This window comes from Electrophorus electricus, chromosome 5 (assembly GCF_041902795.1).
Source record: "Electrophorus electricus isolate QZ-2024a chromosome 5, ASM4190279v1, whole genome shotgun sequence".
NCBI lineage: Eukaryota > Metazoa > Chordata > Actinopteri > Gymnotiformes > Gymnotidae > Electrophorus > Electrophorus electricus.
The window spans coordinates 21,442,355-21,456,382 of record NC_137501.1 but is presented as its reverse complement, the minus strand read 5'-3'; positions in this window follow the sequence as shown (position 1 = coordinate 21,456,382).

The following is a 14,028-nucleotide window of genomic DNA, read 5'->3' as shown; positions in this document are numbered from 1 at the left end:
GTCAACTAATGAAATACATTTTAAAAGCATTTGTGCAGAAGCCACTGTTCAAGAGCCTGCCTGTGCAGTGAGGAAACATATCATAAGGAATTACAAGTTCCACAAAAGTTTAAGTAAGATAACTGAATTCAAAGTCTAGAGAACAAAGTCTTAGAGCACAATTTTAATCCTTTACATTTAATAAAAGCGTAAAGACAAGAACATCTTATTCGTTTTTTAGAAAAGGAATGTAAAGGCTTATTAAATGTACTTAAAAAAGAAAACTTTCGGATGATGATTTATGTCTGGCAAAGACAATAAAATCTGAGAGTGTACCTTTAGATGTTGAGTCTAATGCTCTCTCAACTGACCTATTTTGGCTAGTGGTAGCATTCCTTTGTCTTTTTCAGATTAAAATGTTCCCAATGAATGTAGCTCCATTTACAATAATATGGTATGTACTCAGAAAATAATGACTTTACCGCTGTGAAATCCATGGACCGGCTGGGCAGGACCTCAACAGCACAGTCATGCCTTGAGGTGAACTTTCATTTCCATAAAATTTTTGTGCATGAATGGTATGACAAGAAAGTATTTCTTGGCCATTTCTGGACCACATTCTTACCAGTTATAATCACTGCACCAAGTCTCAAGTGATATAGATGAAGGAAGATTATTTCCACCCAATTTATAACATTTCGCATCATCTTTACCTCCCGATTTGGCAATGTGTTTCTTAGCATCATGTATAAGCAAAAAGACACTGAGAACATTTTTCCTCACACCGTGAGTGGAGCTAACCATCTCATGCTAGCTACGGTACTATGGCAGCTAGTATGTCACATGAACGCGTATAACATAGTTGGCTTAAAAGGACTGGAGGTTTTCGATTTTGCAAGTCCTCAAAGCTATGGAAAGGTATTCTGAAACCACTTGCAATCTCATCACAAAGAGAAAGCCTGAGACATGGTCTGCCAGATGTGACATTTCTCAACTTGTAGAATGTTTGCTTAGCATGACAGGGGGAGCAGAATCGATTTCTGCATCTTTCCAGAGGAAGTATGTTCGAGTTGCCATTATGTGAAAACATTTGAAACTGTTGTTGGATTTTGTTGGATGTCCTATTCAGACTTGAGCCATAAGCTTATGTTTGATTACCAAAGGAAAGAAGGATTGAAATGAAGGGGAATTAGCTCAAGTGGGAGAGCGCTTGCTTCGCATGTAAGAGGTAGTGGGATCGATGCCCACATTCTCCAGTCTAGCTTTTTAACAGATTTCATCAATAGTATTAGAATCACAACCACTGTTTTGGAAGGGTTTTTAGCATTATTCAATGCCTCTTCAAAAGTGTGATTTTCAAGAACTTTAGTAAGCACATGACTTATTTGCATCATCTGTTTTGGTAGGATAAAGCCATCCATGAGCCAAACGAAGCTGAGGTAGGCCTCATTTCATGAAAACAGGAGTGGTGTGAACCAGGATACAAACACCTTTGGACCAAGCATACATGCAAGCTGACAAATACCCTTCCCTTGTTTAGGTGTTTGGCCAGCAGTCACCTAATGAACTACATTTCAAAAGCATTTGTGAAGAAGCCACTGTTCAAGAGCCTGCCTGTGCAGTGAGGAAACATATCGTAAGGAATTACAAGTTCCACAAAAGTTTAAGATCACTGAATTCAAAGTCTAGAGCACAATTTTAATCCATTACATTTAATAAAAGTGTAAAGACAAGAATATCTCATTCATTTTTTAGAAAAGGAATGTAAAGGCTTATTAAATGTACTTAAAAAAGAAAACTATCGGATGATGAGTTATGTCTGGCAAAGACAACAAAATCTGAGAGTGTACATTTAGATGTTGAGTCTAATGCTCTCTCAACTGACCTATTTTGGCTAGTGGTAGCATTCCTTTGTCTTTTTCGGATTAAAATGTTACCAATGAATGTAGCTCCATTTACAATAATATGGTATGTACTCAGAAAATAATGACTTTACCGCTGTGAAATCCATGGACTGGCTGGGCAGGACCTCAACCACACAGTCATGCCTTGAGGTGAACTTTCATTTCCACAAAATTTTTGTGCATGAATGGTATGACAAGAAAGTATTTCTTGACCGTTTCTGGACCACATTCTTACCAGTTATAATCACTGCACCAAGTCTCAAGTGATATAGATGATGGAAGATTATTTCCCCCCAATTTATAACATTTCGCATCATCTTTACCTCCCGATTTGGCAATGTGTTTCTTAGCATCATGTATAAGCAAAAAGACACTGAGAACATTTTTCCTCACACCGTGAGTGGAGCTAACCATCTCATGCTAGCTACGGTACTATGACAGCTAGTATGTCACATGAACGCGTATAACCTAGTTGGCTTAAAAGGACTGGAGGTTTTCGATTTTGCAAGTCCTCAAAGCTATGGAAAGGTATTCTGAAACCACTTGCAATCTCATCATAAAGAGAAAGCCTGAGACATGGACTGCCAGATGTGACATTTCTCAAATTGTAGAATGTTTGCTTAGCATGACAGGGGGAGCAGAATCGATTTCTGCATCTTTCCAGAGGAAGTATGTTCGAGTTGCCATTATGTGAAAACATTTGAAACTGTTGTTGGATTTTGTTGGATGTCCTAGTCAGACTTGAGCCATAAGCTTATGTTTGATTACCAAAGGAAAGAAGGATTGAAATGAAGGGGAATTAGCTCAAGTGGGAGAGCGCTTGCTTAGCATGTAAGAGGTAGTGGGATCGATGCCCACATTCTCCAGTCTAGCTTTTTAACAGATTTCATCAATAGTATTAGAATCACAACCACTGTTTTGGAAGGGTTTTTAGCATTATTCAATGCCTCTTCAAAAGTGTGATTTTCAAGAACTTTAGTAAGCACATGACTTATTTGCATCATCTGTTTTGGTAGGATAAAGCCATCCATGAGCCAAACGAAGCTGAGGTAGGCCTCATTTCATGAAAACAGGAGTGGTATGAACCAGGATACAAACACCTTTGGACCAAGCATACATGCAAGCTGACAAATACCCTTCCCTTGTTTAGGTGTTTGGCCAGCAGTCACCTAATGAACTACATTTCAAAAGCATTTGTGAAGAAGCCACTGTTCAAGAGCCTGCCTGTGCAGTGAGGAAACATATCGTAAGGAATTACAAGTTCCACAAAAGTTTAAGATCACTGAATTCAAAGTCTAGAGCACAAAATCTAGAGCACAATTTTAATCCATTACATTTAATAAAAGTGTAAAGACAAGAATATCTTATTCATTTTTTAGAAAAGGAATGTAAAGGCTTATTAAATGTACTTAAAAAAGAAAACTATCGGATGATGAGTTATGTCTGGCAAAGACAACAAAATCTGAGAGTGTACCTTTAGATGTTGAGTCTAATGCTCTCTCAACTGACCTATTTTGGCTAGTGGTAGCATTCCTTTGTCTTTTTCGGATTAAAATGTTACCAATGAATGTAGCTCCATTTACAATAATATGGTATGTACTCAGAAAATAATGACTTTACCGCTGTGAAATCCATGGACTGGCTGGGCAGGACCTCAACCACACAGTCATGCCTTGAGGTGAACTTTCATTTCCATAACATTTTTGTGCATGAATGGTATGACAAGAAAGTATTTCTTGACCGTTTCTGGACCACATTCTGACCAGTTATAATCACTGCACCAAGTCTCAAGTGATATAGATGAAGGAATATTATTTCCCCCCAATTTATAACATTTCGCATCATCTTTACCTCCCAATTTGGCAATGTGTTTCTTAGCATCATGTATAAGCAAAAAGACACTGAGAACATTTTTCCTCACACCGTGAGTGGAGCTAACCATCTCATGCTAGCTAAGGTACTATGGCAGCTAGTATGTCACATGAACGCGTATAACCTAGTTGGCTTAAAAGGACTGGAGGTTTTCGATTTTGCAAGTCCTCAAAGCTATGGAAAGGTATTCTGAAACCACTTGCAATCTCATCACAAAGAGAAAGCCTGAGACATGGTCTGCCAGATCTGACATTTCTCAACTTTTAGAATGTTTGCTTAGCATGACAGGGGGAGCAGAATCGATTTCTGCATCTTTCCAGAGGAAGTATGTTCGAGTTGCCATTATGTGAAAACATTTGAAACTGTTGTTGGATTTTGTAGGATGTCCTTTTCAGACTTGAGCCATAAACTTATGTTTGATTATTAAAGGAAAGGAGCTTTAAAGGGCAGGGGAATTAGCTCAAGTGGGAGAGTGCTTGCTTAGCATGTAAGAGGTAGTGGGATCGATGCCCACATTCTCCAGTCTAGCTTTTCAACCTATTTGCATCCTTAGTATTAGAATATTAGCCACTGTTTTGGAAGGGTTTTTAGCATTATGCAATGCCTCTTCAAAAGTGTGATTTTGAAGAACTTTAGTAAGCACATGACTTATTTGCATCATCAGTTTTGGTAGGATAAAGCCATCCATGAGCCAAAGGAAGCTGAGGTAGGCCTCATTCCATGAAAACAGGAGTGGTGTGAACCAGGATACAAACACATTTGGACCAAGCATACATGCAAGCTGACAAATACCCTTCCCTTGTTTAGGTGTTTGGCCAGCAGTCAACTAATGAACTACATTTCAAAAGCATTTGTGCAGAAGCCACTGATCTAGAGCCTGCCTGTGCAGTGAGGAAACATATCATAAGGAATTACAAGTTCCACAAAAGTTTAAGTAAGATCACTGAATTCAAAGTCTAGAGCACAAAGTCTAGAGCACAATTTTAATCCATTACATTTAATAAAAGCGTAAAGACAAGAACATCTTATTCGTTTTTTAGAAAAGGAATGTAAAGGCTTATTAAATGTACTTAAAAAAGAAAACTATTGGATGATGAGTTATGTCTGGCAAAGACAAAAATATATGAGAGTGTACCTTTAGATGTTGAGTCTAATGCTCTCTCAACTGACCTATTTTGGCTAGTGGTAGCATTCCTTTGTCTTTTTCAGATTAAAATGTTACCAATGAATGTAGCTCCATTTACATTAATATGGTATGTACTCAGAAAATAATGACTTTACCGCTGTGAAATCCATGGACTGGCTGGGCAGGACCTCAACCACACAGTCATGCCTTGAGGTGAACTTTCATTTCCATAACATTTTTGTGCATGAATGGTATGACAAGAAAGTATTTCTTGACCGTTTCTGGACCACATTCTTACCAGTTATAATCACTGCACCAAGTCTCAAGTGATATAGATGAAGGAAGATTATTTCCCCCCAAATTATAACATTTCGCATCATCTTTACCTCCCGATTTGGCAATGTGTTTCTTAGCATCATATATAAGCAAAAAGACACAGAACATTTTTCCTCACACCGTGAGTGGAGCTAACCATCTCATGCTAGCTAAGATACTATGGCAGCTAGTATGTCACATGAACGCGTATAACCTAGTTGGCTTAAAAGGACTGGAGGTTTTCGATTTTGCAAGTCCTCAAAGCTATGGAAAGGTATTCTGAAACCACATGCAGTCTCATCACAAAGAGAAAGCCTGAGACATGGTCTGCCAGATGTGACATTTCTCAACTTGTAGAATGTTTGCTTAGCATGACAGGGGGAGCAGAATCGATTTCTGCATCTTTCCAGAGGAAGTATGTTCGAGTTCTCATTATGTGAAAACATTTGAAGCTGTTGTTGGATTTTGTAGGATGTCCTTTTCAGACTTGAGCCATAAACTTATGTTTGATTATTAAAGGAAAGGAGATTTAAAGGGCAGGGGAATTAGCTCAAGTGGGAGAGTGCTTGCTTAGCATGTAAGAGGTAGTGGGATCGATGCCCACATTCTCCAGTCTAGCTTTTCAACCTATTTGCATCCTTAGTATTAGAATATTAGCCACTGTTTTGGAAGGGTTTTTAGCATTATGCAATGCCTCTTCAAAAGTGTGATTTTGAAGAACTTTAGTAAGCACATGACTTATTTGCATCATCAGTTTTGGTAGGATAAAGCCATCCATGAGCCAAAGGAAGCTGAGGTAGGCCTCATTCCATGAAAACAGGAGTGGTGTGAACCAGGATACAAACACATTTGGACCAAGCATACATGCAAGCTGACAAATACCCTTCCCTTGTTTAGGTGTTTGGCCAGCAGTCAACTAATGAACTACATTTCAAAAGCATTTGTGCAGAAGCCACTGATCTAGAGCCTGCCTGTGCAGTGAGGAAACATATCATAAGGAATTACAAGTTCCACAAAAGTTTAAGTAAGATCACTGAATTCAAAGTCTAGAGCACAAAGTCTAGAGCACAATTTTAATCCATTACATTTAATAAAAGCGTAAAGACAAGAACATCTTATTCGTTTTTTAGAAAAGGAATGTAAAGGCTTATTAAATGTACTTAAAAAAGAAAACTATTGGATGATGAGTTATGTCTGGCAAAGACAAAAATATATGAGAGTGTACCTTTAGATGTTGAGTCTAATGCTCTCTCAACTGACCTATTTTGGCTAGTGGTAGCATTCCTTTGTCTTTTTCAGATTAAAATGTTACCAATGAATGTAGCTCCATTTACAATAATATGGTATGTACTCAGAAAATAATTTATTTACCGCTGTGAAATCCATGGACCGGCTCGGCAGGACCTCAACAGCACAGTCATGCCTTGAGGTGAACTTTCATTTCCACAAAATTTTTGTGCATGAATGGTATGACAAGAAAGTATTTCTTGACCGTTTCTGGACCACATTCTTACCAGTTATAATCACTGCACCAAGTCTCAAGTGATATAGATGATGGAAGATTATTTCCCCCCAATTTATAACATTTCGCATCATCTTTACCTCCCGATTTGGCAATGTGTTTCTTAGCATCATGTATAAGCAAAAAGACACTGAGAACATTTTTCCTCACACCGTGAGTGGAGCTAACCATCTCATGCTAGCTACGGTACTATGGCAGCTAGTATGTCACATGAATGCGTATAACCTAGTTGGCTTAAAAGGACTGGAGGTTTTCGATTTTGCAAGTCCTCAAAGCTATGGAAAGGTATTCTGAAACCACTTGCAATCTCATCACAAAGAGAAAGCCTGAGACATGGTCTGCCAGATGTGGCATTTCTCAACTTGTAGAATGTTTGCTTAGCATGACAGGGGAGCAGAATCGATTTCTGCATCTTTTCAGAGGAAGTATGTTCGAGTGGCCATTATGGGAAAACATTTGAAACTGTTGTTGGATTTTGTAGGATGTCCTATTCAGACTTGAGCCATAAACTTATGTTTGATTACCAAAGGAAAGGAGAGTTAAAGGGCAGGGGAATAAGCTCAAGTGGGAGAGCGCTTGATTAGCATGTAAGATATAGTGGGATCGATGCCCACATTCTCCAGTCTAGCTTTTCAACATATTTGCATCCTTAGTATTAGAATATTAGCCACTGTTTTGGAAGGGTTCTTAGCATTATGCAATGCCTCTTCAAAAGTGTGATTTTGAAGAACTTTAGTAAGCACATGACTTATTTGCATCATCCGTTTTGGTAGGATAAAGCCATCCATGAGCCACAGGAAGCTGAGGTAGGCCTCATTTCATGAAAACAGGAGTGGTGTGAACCAGGATACAAACACATTTGGATTAAGCATACATGCAAGCTGACAAATACCCTTCCCTTGTTTAGGTGTTTGGCCAGCAGTCAACTAATGAACTACATTTCAAAAGCATTTGTGCAGAAGCCACTGTTCTAGAGCCTGCCTGTGCAGTGAGGAAACATATCATAAGGAATTACAAGTTCCACAAAAGTTTAAGTAAGATCACTGAATTCAAAGTCTAGAGCACAAAGTCAAGAGCGCAATTTTAATCCATTACATTTAATAAAAGCGTAAAGACAAGAACATCTTATTCGTTTTTTAGAAAAGGAATGTAAAGGCTTATTAAATGTACTTAAAAAAGAAAACTATCAGATGATGAGTTATGTCTGGCAAAGACAACAAAATATGAGAGTGTACCTTTAGATGTTGAGTCTAATGCTCTCTCAACTGACCTATTTTGGCTAGTGGTAGCATTCCTTTGTCTTTTTCAGAATAAAATGTTACCAATGAATGTAGCTCCATTTACAATAATATGGTATGTACTCAGAAAATAATTTATTTACCGCTGTGAAATCCATGGACCGGCTCGGCAGGACCTCAACAGCACTGTCATGCCTTGAGGTGAACTTTCATTTCCACAAAATTTTTGTGCATGAATGGTATGACAAGAAAGTATTTCTTGACCGTTTCTGGACCACATTCTTACCAGTTATAATCACTGCACCAAGTCTCAAGTGATATAGATGATGGAAGATTATTTCCCCCCAATTTATAACATTTCGCATCATCTTTACCTCCCGATTTGGCAATGTGTTTCTTAGCATCATGTATAAGCAAAAAGACACTGAGAACATTTTTCCTCACACCGTGAGTGGAGCTAACCATCTCATGCTAGCTACGGTACTATGGCAGCTAGTATGTCACATGAACGCGTATAACCTAGTTGGCTTAAAAGGACTGGAGGTTTTCGATTTTGCAAGTCCTCAAAGCTATGGAAAGGTATTCTGAAACCACTTGCAATCTCATCACAAAGAGAAAGCCTGAGACATGGTCTGCCAGATCTGACATTTCTCAACTTTTAGAATGTTTGCTTAGCATGACAGGGGGAGCAGAATCGATTTCTGCATCTTTCCAGAGGAAGTATGTTCGAGTTGCCATTATGTGAAAACATTTGAAACTGTTGTTGGATTTTGTAGGATGTCCTTTTCAGACTTGAGCCATAAACTTATGTTTGATTATTAAAGGAAAGGAGCTTTAAAGGGCAGGGGAATTAGCTCAAGTGGGAGAGTGCTTGCTTAGCATGTAAGAGGTAGTGGGATCGATGCCCACATTCTCCAGTCTAGCTTTTCAACCTATTTGCATCCTTAGTATTAGAATATTAGCCACTGTTTTGGAAGGGTTTTTAGCATTATGCAATGCCTCTTCAAAAGTGTGATTTTGAAGAACTTTAGTAAGCACATGACTTATTTGCATCATCAGTTTTGGTAGGATAAAGCCATCCATGAGCCAAAGGAAGCTGAGGTAGGCCTCATTCCATGAAAACAGGAGTGGTGTGAACCAGGATACAAACACATTTGGACCAAGCATACATGCAAGCTGACAAATACCCTTCCCTTGTTTAGGTGTTTGGCCAGCAGTCAACTAATGAACTACATTTCAAAAGCATTTGTGCAGAAGCCACTGATCTAGAGCCTGCCTGTGCAGTGAGGAAACATATCATAAGGAATTACAAGTTCCACAAAAGTTTAAGTAAGATCACTGAATTCAAAGTCTAGAGCACAAAGTCTAGAGCACAATTTTAATCCATTACATTTAATAAAAGCGTAAAGACAAGAACATCTTATTCGTTTTTTAGAAAAGGAATGTAAAGGCTTATTAAATGTACTTAAAAAGAAAACTATTGGATGATGAGTTATGTCTGGCAAAGACAAAAATATATGAGAGTGTACCTTTAGATGTTGAGTCTAATGCTCTCTCAACTGACCTATTTTGGCTAGTGGTAGCATTCCTTTGTCTTTTTCAGATTAAAATGTTACCAATGAATGTAGCTCCATTTACATTAATATGGTATGTACTCAGAAAATAATGACTTTACCGCTGTGAAATCCATGGACTGGCTGGGCAGGACCTCAACCACACAGTCATGCCTTGAGGTGAACTTTCATTTCCATAACATTTTTGTGCATGAATGGTATGACAAGAAAGTATTTCTTGACCGTTTCTGGACCACATTCTTACCAGTTATAATCACTGCACCAAGTCTCAAGTGATATAGATGAAGGAAGATTATTTCCCCCCAAATTATAACATTTCGCATCATCTTTACCTCCCGATTTGGCAATGTGTTTCTTAGCATCATATATAAGCAAAAAGACACAGAACATTTTTCCTCACACCGTGAGTGGAGCTAACCATCTCATGCTAGCTAAGATACTATGGCAGCTAGTATGTCACATGAACGCGTATAACCTAGTTGGCTTAAAAGGACTGGAGGTTTTCGATTTTGCAAGTCCTCAAAGCTATGGAAAGGTATTCTGAAACCACATGCAGTCTCATCACAAAGAGAAAGCCTGAGACATGGTCTGCCAGATGTGACATTTCTCAACTTGTAGAATGTTTGCTTAGCATGACAGGGGGAGCAGAATCGATTTCTGCATCTTTCCAGAGGAAGTATGTTCGAGTTCTCATTATGTGAAAACATTTGAAGCTGTTGTTGGATTTTGTAGGATGTCCTTTTCAGACTTGAGCCATAAACTTATGTTTGATTATTAAAGGAAAGGAGATTTAAAGGGCAGGGGAATTAGCTCAAGTGGGAGAGTGCTTGCTTAGCATGTAAGAGGTAGTGGGATCGATGCCCACATTCTCCAGTCTAGCTTTTCAACCTATTTGCATCCTTAGTATTAGAATATTAGCCACTGTTTTGGAAGGGTTTTTAGCATTATGCAATGCCTCTTCAAAAGTGTGATTTTGAAGAACTTTAGTAAGCACATGACTTATTTGCATCATCAGTTTTGGTAGGATAAAGCCATCCATGAGCCAAAGGAAGCTGAGGTAGGCCTCATTCCATGAAAACAGGAGTGGTGTGAACCAGGATACAAACACATTTGGACCAAGCATACATGCAAGCTGACAAATACCCTTCCCTTGTTTAGGTGTTTGGCCAGCAGTCAACTAATGAACTACATTTCAAAAGCATTTGTGCAGAAGCCACTGATCTAGAGCCTGCCTGTGCAGTGAGGAAACATATCATAAGGAATTACAAGTTCCACAAAAGTTTAAGTAAGATCACTGAATTCAAAGTCTAGAGCACAAAGTCTAGAGCACAATTTTAATCCATTACATTTAATAAAAGCGTAAAGACAAGAACATCTTATTCGTTTTTTAGAAAAGGAATGTAAAGGCTTATTAAATGTACTTAAAAAAGAAAACTATTGGATGATGAGTTATGTCTGGCAAAGACAAAAATATATGAGAGTGTACCTTTAGATGTTGAGTCTAATGCTCTCTCAACTGACCTATTTTGGCTAGTGGTAGCATTCCTTTGTCTTTTTCAGATTAAAATGTTACCAATGAATGTAGCTCCATTTACAATAATATGGTATGTACTCAGAAAATAATTTATTTACCGCTGTGAAATCCATGGACCGGCTCGGCAGGACCTCAACAGCACAGTCATGCCTTGAGGTGAACTTTCATTTCCACAAAATTTTTGTGCATGAATGGTATGACAAGAAAGTATTTCTTGACCGTTTCTGGACCACATTCTTACCAGTTATAATCACTGCACCAAGTCTCAAGTGATATAGATGATGGAAGATTATTTCCCCCCAATTTATAACATTTCGCATCATCTTTACCTCCCGATTTGGCAATGTGTTTCTTAGCATCATGTATAAGCAAAAAGACACTGAGAACATTTTTCCTCACACCGTGAGTGGAGCTAACCATCTCATGCTAGCTACGGTACTATGACAGCTAGTATGTCACATGAACGCGTATAACCTAGTTGGCTTAAAAGGACTGGAGGTTTTCGATTTTGCAAGTCCTCAAAGCTATGGAAAGGTATTCTGAAACCACTTGCAATCTCATCATAAAGAGAAAGCCTGAGACATGGACTGCCAGATGTGACATTTCTCAAATTGTAGAATGTTTGCTTAGCATGACAGGGGGAGCAGAATCAATTTCTGCATCTTTCCAGAGGAAGTATGTTCGAGTTGCCATTATGTGAAAACATTTGAAACTGTTGTTGGATTTTGTAGGATGTCCTATTCAGACTTGAGCCATAAACTTATTTTTGATTACTAAAGGAAAGGAGAGTTAAAGGGCAGTGGAATAAGCTCAAGTGGGAGAGCGCTTGATTAGCATATAAGAGGTAGTGGGATCGATGCCCACATTCTCCAGTCTAGCTTTTCAACATATTTGCATCCTTAGTATTAGAATATTAGCCACTGTTTTGGAAGGGTTCTTAGCATTATGCAATGCCTCTTCAAAAGTGTGATTTTCAAGAACTTTTGTAACCACATGACTTATTTGCATCATCTGCTTTGGTAGGATAAAGCTGTCTATGAGCCAAACGAAGCTGAGGTAGGCCTCATTTCATGAAAACAGGAGTGGTGTGAACCAGGATACAAACACATTTGGATTAAGCATACATGCAAGCTGACAAATACCCTTCCCTTGTTTAGGTGTTTGGCCAGCAGTCAACTAATGAACTACATTTCAAAAGCATTTGTGCAGAAGCCACTGTTCTAGAGCCTGCCTGTGCAGTGAGGAAACATATCATAAGGAATTACAAGTTCCACAAAAGTTTAAGTAAGATCACTGAATTCAAAGTCTAGAGCACAAAGTCAAGAGCGCAATTTTAATCCATTACATTTAATAAAAGCGTAAAGACAAGAACATCTTATTCGTTTTTTAGAAAAGGAATGTAAAGGCTTATTAAATGTACTTAAAAAAGAAAACTATCAGATGATGAGTTATGTCTGGCAAAGACAACAAAATATGAGAGTGTACCTTTAGATGTTGAGTCTAATGCTCTCTCAACTGACCTATTTTGGCTAGTGGTAGCATTCCTTTGTCTTTTTCAGATTAAAATGTTACCAATGAATGTAGCTCCATTTACAATAATATGGTATGTACTCAGAAAATAATTTATTTACCGCTGTGAAATCCATGGACCGGCTCGGCAGGACCTCAACAGCACTGTCATGCCTTGAGGTGAACTTTCATTTCCACAAAATTTTTGTGCATGAATGGTATGACAAGAAAGTATTTCTTGACCGTTTCTGGACCACATTCTTACCAGTTATAATCACTGCACCAAGTCTCAAGTGATATAGATGATGGAAGATTATTTCCCCCCAATTTATAACATTTCGCATCATCTTTACCTCCCGATTTGGCAATGTGTTTCTTAGCATCATGTATAAGCAAAAAGACACTGAGAACATTTTTCCTCACACCGTGAGTGGAGCTAACCATCTCATGCTAGCTACGGTACTATGGCAGCTAGTATGTCACATGAATGCGTATAACCTAGTTGGCTTAAAAGGACTGGAGGTTTTCGATTTTGCAAGTCCTCAAAGCTATGGAAAGGTATTCTGAAACCACTTGCAATCTCATCACAAAGAGAAAGCCTGAGACATGGTCTGCCAGATGTGGCATTTCTCAACTTGTAGAATGTTTGCTTAGCATGACAGGGGAGCAGAATCGATTTCTGCATCTTTTCAGAGGAAGTATGTTCGAGTGGCCATTATGGGAAAACATTTGAAACTGTTGTTGGATTTTGTAGGATGTCCTATTCAGACTTGAGCCATAAACTTATGTTTGATTACCAAAGGAAAGGAGAGTTAAAGGGCAGGGGAATAAGCTCAAGTGGGAGAGCGCTTGATTAGCATGTAAGATATAGTGGGATCGATGCCCACATTCTCCAGTCTAGCTTTTCAACATATTTGCATCCTTAGTATTAGAATATTAGCCACTGTTTTGGAAGGGTTCTTAGCATTATGCAATGCCTCTTCAAAAGTGTGATTTTGAAGAACTTTAGTAAGCACATGACTTATTTGCATCATCCGTTTTGGTAGGATAAAGCCATCCATGAGCCACAGGAAGCTGAGGTAGGCCTCATTTCATGAAAACAGGAGTGGTGTGAACCAGGATACAAACACATTTGGATTAAGCATACATGCAAGCTGACAAATACCCTTCCCTTGTTTAGGTGTTTGGCCAGCAGTCAACTAATGAACTACATTTCAAAAGCATTTGTGCAGAAGCCACTGTTCTAGAGCCTGCCTGTGCAGTGAGGAAACATATCATAAGGAATTACAAGTTCCACAAAAGTTTAAGTAAGATCACTGAATTCAAAGTCTAGAGCACAAAGTCAAGAGCGCAATTTTAATCCATTACATTTAATAAAAGCGTAAAGACAAGAACATCTTATTCGTTTTTTAGAAAAGGAATGTAAAGGCTTATTAAATGTACTTAAAAAAGAAA